Raw genomic sequence first — 14,220 nt, 5'->3', positions numbered from 1 at the left:
TAAGGTGCCACTGGACTCCTTGTTGTTTTTGTGGATACAGACTAACACGGCTACCCCCGATACTTTATATGTCAGCGATAACCAGCTAATCCTTACAGCAAAAAGTTTACAGGATATCCCACCTTCTGTAAACATTTCCCCTCAGTATTGGCCCAGAGTCAACCTCCCTATGCCTTCAAAAAAGTGCCAGTAAAAGGATTTGTTCTGTAGCATGCTGTGAAGGCCAAGATCTGACTATTTTGCCCAGGGGGGGGAGTAAGTTCAAAATTCAAGAGACTTCCTGGAGCCTTGCCACCCACTCCCTGCCATTTACAAGGGAGATCCAGCGTGAGTACCTTTGCTGGTAGCAGTTCTTTCCATATCTGTCCGTCAATTATTTCAATACCGGATTTACTCAGCATTCAGGTAAACCGTTGAGGTGTTGAGGTGTGAACAAACTGTCCAAACTGGACAGTCCCTATGTAAAATGATAGATGGACACAAATCAGATATTAGGAATGGCAATATACAAAAACCTGTAGGAGAACATTTCAATCTCCCTGGACACACAATAGCAGATTTAAAGATAGCCATCCTGCAGCAAAAAAACTTCAGGACAAGACTTCAAAGAGAAACTGCTGAGCTTCAGTTCATCTGCAAATTTGACACCATCAGCTCATGATTAAACAAAGACTGTGAATGGCTAGTCAAGTACAAAAGCAGTTTCTCCTTCCTTGGTGTTCACACCTCAACCGTTAGAAGAGGACCTCATCCTCCCTGATTGAACTAACCTCGTTATCTCTAGCCTGACTCACTCTTGCTTGCATATTTATACCTGCCTCTGGAAATTTCCAGTACATGCATCCGACGAAGTGGGTATTCACCCACGAAAGCTCATGCTCCAATACGTCTGTTAGTCTATAAGGTGCCACAGGACTCTTTGCTGCTTTTACAAGTAAAAAAGATAAAGGTAGAGATGATTACAAGCATCTAAAAGTCTAAAACTTAACCTAGTACGATACAGTCTTTGTTCAAGATGGTTTTCTGTCACCCATAGTCTTCTTTCCAGCTTTTTACTGGCTGGCCTGGCCAGAACCCATCACAGAGAGCAAATAGCTTGGTTTCTTTATCTCCTTAAGGTGAAGGATCATTTAGGGGTTTGCTCCCCCTCTCATCATTCACTGAAACTCTGAAATGTATTCTTCTGAAAGGTATCCCCAGATAAAGTTAATTAGTCATGCTGAGTAAAGGCACCATGAGGTCTGGATGATAAGGCTCCTTGCTGGTTCCTCCCCTGCAGGTGATTGCTGCTATGCAAACCATCTCTTTCTGCTGCAGCGTCTGCTACAAATAAATAGCCCACTGAATTTGGCCACACTGGGTTTGAGGTATCGGCCTCTTTCCTTTGTCTGGAGAAAACCTGTTTATCAACTCCCCCTGACATGCCTGGTTTACACCTTTTAGTCACAGACTTCAAAGCATAACATCACTGACTATCCATAATTTCACATACAGCATTTGATGCATATATTTACAATGATATTATTGACCAGTGTGTTATTAGTTTTCAAATGATACCTCACAAGGCATATTTTGTACAAAAATCATTGCAGTCATGTACAGGATGAGAATACAGCTGGCCTACAGAAGCTGTTTGTAAATTAATGACTGAATTCTTTAGTTAGGATATAACAATAACTCCATCAGGCCATTATTTTGTTTATTTACCAGCATCAAATATTCACAGTGTCAAAGCACACTGGAACAAGCTTTCCTAGTATTTGCCTTCCATAGGCATCTTGCTCTAATTTATTCAGAATGGGTCTGATCCAGTGCCCACTGAAGTCAAAAGCCTAGTGTGCACAGTGTTATAGAATAGATACTGATACTATCTATGCAGTGTTAAGCTTAGCTATAAGTAACCTTATGTTCTAAACACTTTATTCCATCGCTGATAAACATACAAATACTATTTAGCAGGTTAAAAATAAATGTGTGCATTGTATGGATTCTTACATAGAGACTGTGTGTTGGGAGCATTTCACCGATGGAGAAAGGTTATATGTTCATGTTAGCAAGTGTAGCAGTTGTGATACCATTTGTTTGTGATGGTTGCTACTATCTTTTGTGCTGCTGTGGAAGAAGGAAATTATCTGGATATGATATTATAGATATTACCACCATGTTTATGGGGGGCGTTGTATGTGGAGGGTGTGTGTGTGTAATGTATTTGGGACTATGAATCTATATAGAATTATGTACTGAATGCCCCCCATAGGAACAGGGAGAGAAGGATTTTGGGTCCCCTTTGGTTCAATTTATCTTACTTGGGATGCTTTGTTTTGGTTTTGCAGAACTCATCAAGTCCAGACACCTCCTGGATCACCAGCTTCTGTTCACAACAACACCTCATAAGCACTCTTCCGGTGACATCGTCCTCCCCACTGGACCTGCTGGACTTTGCAGACTGTTTATAGGGTAAGTGTGTTTCTCTTCAGAATTATGTGATTTTTTTCCCTACTGTTTTGAGTGCTTTTATATTTTGTAAAGCATCAAATAAGATTTTTTTTTTGTCTCCTTACATTCTCGTTCCCCATTGCCTTTATCTAGCCTTTCCCCCCGTTCATTCCCATCATTTTCTGCCCTGGGGTTTGCCTCTCCAGCTCTATCTTACACTACATCCAACTTCCTCAGACTGCCTTCCGCTGCCCCATTGTATATCCCCCATCTATTCCACTCTCCCAGGTTACCCATGTCCCTGCCTCTGACTCCACTCTTTACCCTATTTACCTGATTAAATGTTATGGTCCAGTATCCTACAGTAATGGGCAAACACTGCAGTAACACTGTTATAAACGCTAGTGTTACGTGTCTGTTTTAAATAAGGGCTAGTTCACCCATACCTCACTCCATCACTTTCTTCTTATTTGGGCCTCTCTTCCCTTTACACAGAAACACACATATGGCTCCTTTCTCTCTCACTCTCTATTGCCCCAGCAATCTTCTGAACTCTGCCAGAGTACAACACGGGTAGGAATGTTGCTTATTGCCACTCACACTCCCAGATGGGCAACAGCTATCGATCTGTGTACCACTCCTTGATTATCAGACAGAGAAAGGAATGTAGTATCTATCAGTACTGCTGAAGGAGTCAGTGTGGCAGTGTGGAAGCTTTAATATGCAGCAGTCCCATTCAGCAAGGCCTGGATGTACACAAAGGGAAGTTCATGGATGAGGAGAGGGAGCATCACTGGCAGAGCACGGTTCCCCCCAAGAAGCATGTGCCAGAGCATCACAGCACTCACGTCCACAGTGCTTTTCAAATGCTAGAGTGTCTTCATGGCTATGTTCAAGACAAATACCTATTTTGCCCCTGACAGCTTATTGATTGCTGGGAGTCCTTTGTGAAACTAAAGGTACAAAGTGGAGTTTGTTGGTCCTGGCTGAGATATATGCTATTTTGGGGGGGAGGAGGGCTGTGCATTATCAATAGATTCCACACATTTTTATCCACATCCCTAATCTATTAATATGTTTACACGTTATCACAAATATCTCCTTAATCTAGTGCAATGAGATACAAACACTGCGTTCTGGATGTGGCAAAATGTATTTAAATGGGTCTGATCAACTACGGAATCACAATGGCTCAAAGTCTTTTAAATCCCCATTGTACCCCCAAAAGTATGGATAACTTCAGCAGTTGCAGTAACATAATCTATTGCGTAGTAATAACCTATTTGGAGACTGGGCATTTGTGGCCCTTCTTAGCTATCCAGTTTGTGCCCTCCCTTTAAGTTCCCTTTTTAAAATTTGTATGGAAAAGGTCTGATCTTTTCTGATACCGACCCAGACTTGCTCCGTGAGCTTATACAGTAATGAATCATCATGGCACCTTGTGCAACGTGATGCCACATGCTACAGAGCTGCTTCTTCCATGTAAAAAAAAACTGCACACCTTTGCTTAGTGTCCCATTCTGGAAGCTCTCATGGGGAGAAGAGCTCACCATATGGAAACTGTGAAATGGACATGAGAACAAATGTTTTTAATTGAAATTGTCATTGCTGAGCCAGTCTGCTGTCTGAGTCAACTTGCTGAAAAGTGACAACAGCAGCAGGGAAATTGAATGGAACAGATTGTGAAACTAGTGTCCATTCTGCATTAATTTGGGAACAGCATAAGGAAAATGTTCAGGTTGTTTGCTTAAACAGAACCATAAAGGTTAGGGCCCTGATCCTCTGAAATGCTGAGTGTGGAGAAGCAATGTGGTACAGTGAATCGGACACTGGGGATCTGGTTTCTATACCCAGTTATATAAGAACATAAGAACGGCCATACTGGGTCAGACCAAAGGTCCATCTAGCTCAGTATCCTGTCTTCCGACAGTAGTCAATACCAGGTGCTTCAGAGGGAATGAACAGAACAGGTAATCATCAAGTGATCCATCTCCTGTCACCCTGATCTGCTGTGTGACCTTGGGCCAAGCACTTCACCTCTGTTCCTTTGTTTCTCCTCTCAGTCTTTGTGTGTCTTATCATAGAATCATAGGACTAGAAGGGACCTCAAAAGGTCATCTAGTCCAGTCCCCTGCACTCATAGCAGACCTAAGTATTATCTAGACCATCCCTGACAAGTGTTTGTCCAACCTGCTCTTAAAAATCTCCAATGATGGAGATTCCACAACCTCCCTAGGCAATTTATTCCAGTGCTTAACCATTCTGACAGGAAGTTTTTCCTAATGTCTGGCCTAAACCTCCCTTGCTGCAATTTAAGCCCATTGCTTCTTGTCCTATATTCAGAGGTTAAGAAGAACAATTCTTCTCCCTCCTCCTTGTAACAACCTTTTATGTGATTGGAAACTGTTATCATGTCCCCTCTCAGTCTTCTCTTTTCCAGGCTAAACAAACCCAATTTTTTCAATCTTCCTTCATAGGTCATGTTTTCTAGACCTTTAATCATTTTTGTTGCTCTTCTCTAGACTTTCTCCAATTTGTTCACATCTTTCCTGAATTGTGGCGCCCAGAACTGGATACAGTACTCTAGTTGGTGCCTAATCTGAGCAGAGTAGAGTGGAAGAATTACTTCTCATATCTTGCTTACAACACTCCTGCTAATACATCCCAGAATGATGTTTGGTTTTTTTTGCAACAGTGTTACACTGTTGACTTATATTTAGCTTGTGGTTCACTATAACCCCCAGATTCCTTTCCGCAGTACTCCTTCCTAGGCAGTCATTTCCATTTTGTATGTGTGCAACTGATAGTTCCTTCCTAAGTGGAATACTTTGCATTTGTCCTTATTGAATTTCATCCTATTTACTTCAAGCCATTTCTCCAGTTTGTCCAGATCATTTTCAATTATAATGCTGTCCTCCAAAGCACTTGCAACCCACTTGGTATCGTCCACAAACTTTATAAGTGTACTCTCTATGCCATTATCTAAATCATTGGTGAAGATATTGAACAGAACCAAACCCAGAACTGATCCCTGTAGGACCCCACTCGTTATGCCCTTCCAGCATGACTGTGAACCACTGATAACTACTCTCTGGGAATGGTTTTCCAACCAGTTATGCACTCACCTTATAGTAGACCCATCTAGGTTGCATTTCCCTAGTTTGTTTATGAGAAGGTCATGAGAGACAGTATCAAAAGCTTTACTAAAGTCAAGATATACCACATCTACCACTTCCCCTCTATCCACAAGGATACCCTGTCAAAGAAAGCTTTCAGGTTGGTTTGACATGATTGTTTTTGACAAATCCATGCTGACTGTTATTTATCACCTTATTATGTTCTAAATGTTTGCAAATTGATTGCTTTATTATTTGCTCTATTATCTTTCCGGGTACCTAAATTAAGCTGACTGGTCTGTAATTCCCAAGGTTGTCCTTATTTCCACTTTTATAGTTTGGCACTATATTTGCCCTTTTCCAGTCTTCTGGAATCTCTCCCATCTTCCATGATTTTTCAAAGATAATCACTAATGGCTGAGACCTTCTTAGTCAGCTCCTTGAGTATTCTAGGATTCATTGCATCGGTCCCTGGTGAGTTGAAGACATCTAACTTGTCTAAGTAATTTTTAATTTGTTCTTTCCCTATTTTAGGCTCTGATCCTACCTCATTTTCACTGGCATTCACTATGTTAGACGTCCAATCACCACCAACCTTCTTGGTGAAAACCGAAACAAAGAAGTCATTAAGCACCTCTGCCATTTCCACTTATTCTGTTATTGCCCCTCCCTCCCCCGGCCCTCAATGAGTAACGGGCCTACCCTGTCCTTGGTCTTCCTCTTGCTTCTAATATATTTGTAGAATGTTTTCTTGTTACCCTTTATGTCTCTAGCTAGATTTATCTCTTTTTGTGCCTTGGCCTTTCTAATTTTTTTCCTACATACTTGTGTTATTTGTTTATATTCATCCTTTGTAATTTGACCAAGTTTCCACTTTTTGTAGGATTCTTTTTTGAGTTTCAGATCATTGAAGATCTCCTGGTTAAGCCCGGGTGGTCTCTTGCCATACTGCCTATCTTTCCTATGCAGTGGGATAGTTTGCTCTTGTACCTTTAATAATGTCTCTTTGAAAAACTGCCAATTGTCTTCAGTTGTTTTTCCCCTTAGACTTTTTGCTAAAGTCTGTCTTCTTGAAATCCATTGTCTTTGTTTTGCTGTTATCCATCCTACCATTCCTTAAAATCATGAACTCCATCATTTCATGATCACTTTCACCCAAGCTGCCTTACACTTTCAAACTCGCAACCAGTTCCTCCCTATTTGTCAAAATCAAATCTAGAACAGCTCCTCCCCTACTAACTTTCTTCACCTTCTGAAATAAAAAATTATCTCCAATACATTCTAAGAATTTATTGGATAATCTGTGCCCTGCTGTGTTATTTTCTCAACAGATGTCTGTGTAGTTTAAGTCTCCCATCACCACCAAGTGCTGTGCTTTGGATGATTTTGTTAGTTTCTTAAAAAAAGCCTCATCCACCTCTTCTTTCTGGTTAGGTGGTCTGTAGTAGACTCCTACCATGACATCACCCTTGTTTTTTACCCCTTTTATCCTTACCCAGAGATTTTCAACAAGTTTGTCTCCTATTTCCATCTCAACCTCAGTCCAAGTGTATACATTTTTAATGTATAAGGCAACATCTCCTACCTCTTTTCCCTGCCTGTCCTTCCTGAGCAAACTGTATCCTTCTATACCAATATTCCAGTCATGCGTATTATCCCACCAATTCTCTGTGATGCCAACTGTGTCACAGTTTATTTATTTACTAGCATTTCGAGTTCTTCCTGCTTATTCCCCATATTTCTCGTATTAGTATACAGACATCTAAGATACTGATTTGATTCCCCCCTCTCAGTTCTGTCTTGTCTCTCCTTTATCTCTGCTATAAGAGTCCATGCTCCCCCCATATTCTGACCCTTCTCTCAAGTCTCCATGTTTTTGACTTACCTGTGGGCTTTGGTCACCTGCCCTCTTTGAACCTAGTTTAAAGCCCTTCTCACGAGGTTAGCCAGTCTGTAGCCAAATATGCTCTTTCCCTTCCTCAATAGGTGGACCCCATCTCTGCTTAGCAGTTCTTCTTCCTGAAACAGCATCCCGTGGTCAAGGAAGCCGAAGTCTTCCTGGCGACACCATCCTCGCAGCCAGGCATTCACCTCCAGGATGCATCTGTCTCTGCCTGGGCCCCTAGCCTTGACTGGAAGGATCAAAGAGAACACCACCTGTGCTCCCAACTCCTTCACTGGTACTCCCAGAGCCCTGTAGTCACTTCTGATCTGCTGATGGTCATACCTCGCTGTATCATTAGTGCCCACATGGATGAGTAGCAGGGGGTAGTAGTCAGAGGGCTATTTAAGGTAAGTCTTCACTACCTGCTGGATTGGCGGGTAGCAATCGCTCTATCAGGGATCGATTTATCGCGTCTAGACACAATAAATCGATCCCCGAACTCACTCCCCGTCGACTCTGGAACTCCACCAGGGCGAGAGGCGGAAGCGGAGTTGACGGGGGAGCCGCGGCCGTCGATCCTGCGCCGTGGGGACACGAGGTAAATCAATCTAAGATACGTCGACTTCAGCTACGCTATTCTCTAGCTGAAGTTGCGTATCTTAGATCGATTCTCTCCCCCCCCCCCGCAGTGTAGACCAGCCCTTAGATTGTAGTCTATTTAGTCTATTGTAGCCTATTTAGATTATAAACTCTTTGGGGGGGAGGGACAACTTCTTACTCTGTTTGTCCAGCACCTAGCACAATGGGCTCCCAATCTCAGTTGGGGCCTCTAGGCACTCCTGTAATGCAAACAATAACAAAAAAATAATTTCTGTTATTTTCGATGGCCACTGAAAGTGCTCAGCTTCCTTCAGGATCAGGTACATTCTTTTTCTGATAAATTTATTCTCCATTAATGTTTGACAAGGACTTTAAGGAGTTCAACAGAGGCTAATTAAACTTGAACAAGTCTTTACAGAGAATAGCGTCTGTTGGATTTCCATTCAGAAAATTCTTTTTGTAAACGTAATACCTAGTACTGTGCGATGCTTTCGAAGTTTGATTACATAGCCTAGGTTGCCTGGGTTCACAGACTCAGGCACTGGTAAAGGTCTATGTGTGAATGTTCTGTCATAGCACACACATTGGGCAAGGTGTGAATCCAATGGATTAATATCCATTCATGCGGGTTTGCACTGTTCACAGACTAGATTTAAACTGTGATATAACAGTACTCTCACTCAAGGAATCAGATTTCTAGAATTCCCATGTTTTCTAGGCATAGGTAGCTGTAGCATATCATGGTATCTGACTATGGAGTACAAAGTTAATAATTTCATCAAATTGTCCATGAAGGACACCTACTCGCCACCACTCCTACTTCAACGTCTATTACTTTGAGAATTTAAAAAAAAAAGCTGTTAGAGACAATGCCAGCCATTTTTCTACCATTACATGACAAAGAGATGTGTGTGTGTCTTGCCTGGTTCCCTAAATAAAGTCAGGGTTGGACTCATTCTGAAGTTGCTAGGAGACACATTCTTTTACCCACTTTTCTCAATGGATCACTGGGTTTAACTAAAATGCATTCTCTTTTTCAGAGAAACCATGTGGCAATGACTTCTGCTGAGCTAACCTGATCCTCTTGATCACATGAGTGCATTTTAACCACTCAGGGACATAGAAAGAATCCCATGTGGCTCACCTTATGTGACCTATTCCAGCAAAACAGCCTCACACTCAAAAGATACCATGAACAAAGCCCGACACATTTCATGAATATCCAGTTGGATCCAAACAGTTTGCAATAACCTTCTACAGGCAGTTCACAGTATGAACAAAATTTGAGCAAACCACTGCTGACTCAGAGAAAGTATTGACAGGTTTCAGAGTAGCAGCCGTGTTAGTCTGTATCCGCAAAAAGAAGAACAGGAGTACTTGTGGCACCTTAGAGACTAACAAATTTATTAGAGCATAAGCTTTCGTGGACTACAGCCCACTTCTGGGCTGTAGTCCACGAAAGCTTATGCTCTAATAAATTTGTTAGTCTCTAAGGTGCCACAAGTACTCCTGTTCTTCTTTTCAGAGAAAGTAGAGATTCAAACCAAAGAGAGTAATTTTACAATCCAAAAATCAGAGTTGCTATCACTCAGTCCATAAATATCCTCATTTCTCTTTTGCACTACTTGCCTCTCCTCCCCCACTCCATGTAACACTAAATCCTTCTTGACAACTTTCCTTGGATTCTTCACTTAGACACTGCATGAAAAATTAAGTTTGCATAATCGTGCAAAGTAATGCTAATTTGATGTAACTCTTCACTTTAATTTACACACATCTTGAATTAGTGAATGTTCAAAACTGTAGTTTAAGCCATACCTCTCAAATGTCCTTCATTTTGAGGGCCACCACTCACTTTAGTTCCAGCTACCTCTGTGTGATACAGATTTGATGTCTCCTCATGTCGGGTGTTGAAAATTATTTACATCAGAAACAAAGACTCAAGAAACTGAGGTTATGGAGAAAGTTAGTTGCACTAACTGAAGGAATCCCCTGTCACTTTTAAGTTTCCTGCAAAAATACTTATGTTGTGCCCCTCATTCTGAGTGTGTTACACTTTGCATCCCACATTTGGGCCTAGGCAGAGTCAGAGATATGGCCTGAAGACATATGCAATTCTGAAGCAGTTGCAATACCAGCTCTCCTTTTGATTGATCCACGTAGGAATTCTGTATTCATCTGTTGTTTCTTATTGCATTATCCTAAACTGGTAAACCAGATGGACTTAAACAATGCAAGGAAATCATATTCTTTGCTTTTCTTTCCTAGAGATGACATCCTGATCATAACTATGAATAAACCCCCTAAGATGGCTAGTATGATTGAATTAGCAGTTGAACTATTTGATGAAAGATGGAGCAGGGAAGATAGGCTGGGTTGATTGAAAACAAAATCATAGATGAATAGATTTTTAAGGTCAAAAGGGAACGCTATGATTATAAACTAAATAAATTGTCTCCTTAAGTCTCTCACTGTAGGGCAGTGTTACTGGCTTCTAGTCATTCTTGTAGCTCTTTTCCAAAACATCTCCAGTTGTTCATCATCCTTTTTGAAGTGTGGACACCAGAACTGGGCACAGGATTCTATGAATGTTCTCACCAAGGCCATATGCAGAGATAATATTACCTCCCCAGTCCTGCTTGATGTTCCCTAGTTTATATATCCAAAGTTTGCACTTGTACTCTTAGCTATCACATCTCATTCAAGTTTGGTTTGTTATTTGCTAGGGACGATCAAAAAATTTTCATCAAAACAGTTTTTCAATAGAAAATTGGTGTTTTGACAACTTCAATTTTTTTCCACAAAAAAGAGCCTGCTTTCTTTATTTTTCATTGAAAAAATGAATGCTCAAAAAACTAAATATTTCAAATCATAAACTCTGCCATGGTGCCTCATCAAAGTGGCAGTTCAGTTGCCTCATGTCCCTGTTCTCCTCTGTGGGCTGGACTCCCCAACCAGACTAGGCCACATTTCCAAACTGAACTATTTCTATTTTAGGCAGAAATATTTCTTTTTTATTATTATTATTTTGCTGAAAAGTTGAAATTTTCCACAGACAGCAGACACTTTTTGTGAAAATCCCATTTTCTGACCATCCCTATTATCCACTATGACATCTAGGTGATTTTCAAATCACTGTTTTCCAGGATATAGTCCCCCTCCTATATATATGGCCTAGATGTGACTTTTCTAAAAACAGAATGTGTATTGTGACTGGCCTTTGCACAGGTACACGATATGGGAGCAGGGGTGCAAGAAGGGTCAGTAACAATTGCAGTCCTAGCACTTGGACAAACAAAGATAAAGAATAGGCAAATCCATGCCCTGCCCCTCTTCTGCATCAGCCCACGGAGTGGGTCTGAGTTCCTGGGAACAACAGCTGCACCTTCCTATTGTCAGTTTCTCCCCAGGGAAAAATTGTTTCTAATCATCACTGTAGCCTTCAATATTGTAGACTACTGAATCTTCCCAAGCTGCCTCAATAGTTGTACAGAGGTCTCTGGTTCCCTCCTGTCATAGTTCCATATCTACGTCTCAAAACACACCCTCTGGTGATGGTGGTTCTTCTCTGTGACTAAAACTCTACTATATAGAGCAAGGCTCCATTCTTAGCTCTCTGCTCTTTAATATCTTCTTAATCTTTCTCCTTCTCATTCTACCGCTGACTGTTGCCTTAGCTATCCTAGCAACACCCACTTAGACATATATTTCAAAATCTTTGACTGTCCATTCTCTGCTTATCTTCACTGGTTTTATCTCAACGTTCGTTTACACCTCCCTGTTCTCAATAGAGTAAGTCTGATCCCTTATTTGTGTCCAGGGTGAGCTATGAAAATGTCGGTTCATACTCAAGTCAGACATGGTGAGTAAGGTAAAATCTTTTATTGGACCCTTTCTGTTGGTGAGAGAGACAAACTTTCAAGCCACATTGACTCTTCCTCAGCTATGGGAAAGGCACTCCCATCGTCAAGGCTAAATGCAAGGTGGAGCAGATTGTTTAGCATAAGTGGTTAGCACATATTCTCAGAGACTACTGAAGGTGAAGTGGCCTGTTAACACCCCTGTAGTCATAAGAAGGAATGGACGGGAGTGGGGGGAAGAGGGCAGCTGGTGGGGATGTTAATGGGTTACAGATTGTTGTAATAAACCATAAATACAGTGTATTCAGTCCATGATTTTTAGTGTCTAGCAAAGTTATGAATTTAAGCTCCCAGATTCAATTCTGAAAATGTTCAGGTTTCCTCTGAGGACAAGGCACCCACATAGTTCATAGTTGCTATTGGGGCATTTAGTGCACTGGCTGAGATACACCATATGGGACACTAAAAATCATGAATAGAGACATTGGATTTATGGTTTATTACAACAATCTGTAATCCACTAAAAGCCTCCCTCCCTGCTTCTTCCCCCTCATCCTCCCTGTCCTCCCTATGACTGGAGGGGTGGTAAGGGCCACTTCACCTTTAATGATCCCTTGAAATATGAGTTAACTACTTATGCTAAACAATCTGTTCCACCTTGTATTTAGCTGTAACACTCTGAGTAAATTTCCCAGACCAGAAAAAGAGCTCTGTTCAAGCTCGAAAGCTTGTCTCTCTCATCAGCAGAATTTAGTTCAATAAAAGATATTACCTCACCCATCTTGTCTCTCTAATATCTTGGGACTGATATGGCTACAATAACACTGCATACATACTCAAGTCAGTCACTCTGTACAAATTCAGTATATTTACATTGAGTAAACCTAAAAAAATCTCCTATCATTCATCTTGTAAGTCAACAATGAACTATGTTTGCATTTCACACTACTTAGATTATGCTATTGGGACATTAACTTTTAGACAAGACTAAAAATAAATAGCAATTTTGTGGATGTTCAAAGGAAGCTGTCCTGATTACCTTCACTTCTCTTAATGTGCCTAATCAGAACTTCATTACTCCTACTCTGTGAATTAATGTTTACAGTTGCAGTAATTCCACACATTACAAAAAATTGATAAGGACAAAACCCTAAATAAGAGAAAGAAAATATCAGAATGAATCAGCAAAATATCCCTACCCCAAACTATATATATATATATATATATATATATATATAAAACTGTATGCATTTCCTCTTTGTAGTTCTGTGATGGGGTGTCCACCCCACACAGGTGTGGAAGGGATTAACCATGACATCCCCAAGAGGAGCAATGAAGGTGGGTCCTCCAAATAGCTTAGAGAGGCTGCATGGGTGCAGCCAATTACCGAAGAGCTGCAGGAAGCAGCCAATCTGGGTCCTGCAGGCCCATATAAGAGGAGTTGCAGTGCAGCAGAGCAGGAGTCAGTTGCCATGAGGAACCCAAGGAGGGAGAACTGTGTTCCTAGCAGGCTGAAGGAAGGGTAGCACCTTGGACAGAGCAGTTGCTAGCAGGGACTGGGGCAGCAAGAGGGAGCTCCTGGCTGGCTAGTGGGACTTGCTGGCTGAATGACATGAGGTAAGGGCGAAGAAAGTACTGAGACCATGGGGAAGTGGCCCAGTGAAACAAAGCAGCATGGAGTTTAGTTAAAGAGGCACAGCTGGAGGTTGCTATCTGCAGGGTCCCTGGGGCAGGACCCAGAGCAGTGGGTGGTCCTAGGTGCCCCCATTAGCCACTGGGGAAGTAGCTGGAATGATGGACTGAACCTCGGAAGGGGGAAATATGGATGGTGATTCAGCCAGAGGGCTGAGTCATGAAGAAGGTGCTGTGATTCTTGGAGTGACACAGGTCGGTATGTGGAGACAATGACTAGAGAGCACCACTGGAACAGGGTGTATGCACTGGGGAGCTAATCCTCAGGATGGTCAGCAGGAGGCACTACTGTGGTGAGCGAACTGTCACAAGCTCATTATGGCCCTGATTCAACAAAGCTCTTAAACACATAGTTAATTTTAAGCATTTGAGTAGTCTCATTGATTTCAACTTAAGCATTTACTGAATCAGGGCTTATAACAGTTGTGGGAAATGATTTCAGTGAAACTACACAAAACCTAATAGGCTTCTGATTTTGGCACAGTTTGAAAATCAAAGCAGGGAACTTGGAAGATTCACTAAAGTTTCTGACTTTTGAGTAGAGATGAATCAAAGCTAAAATGAATTTGTCTGAATGCTTCTCATCTCCAGCTCAAACTTTAGGGGTTTGGAAAAATTAAAATCTGGATTC

This window comes from Malaclemys terrapin, chromosome 1 (genome assembly GCF_027887155.1).
Source record: "Malaclemys terrapin pileata isolate rMalTer1 chromosome 1, rMalTer1.hap1, whole genome shotgun sequence".
Lineage (NCBI taxonomy): Eukaryota > Metazoa > Chordata > Testudines > Emydidae > Malaclemys > Malaclemys terrapin.
The sequence above is the reverse complement of the archived record's forward strand: the minus strand, read 5'-3'. Positions refer to the sequence as shown.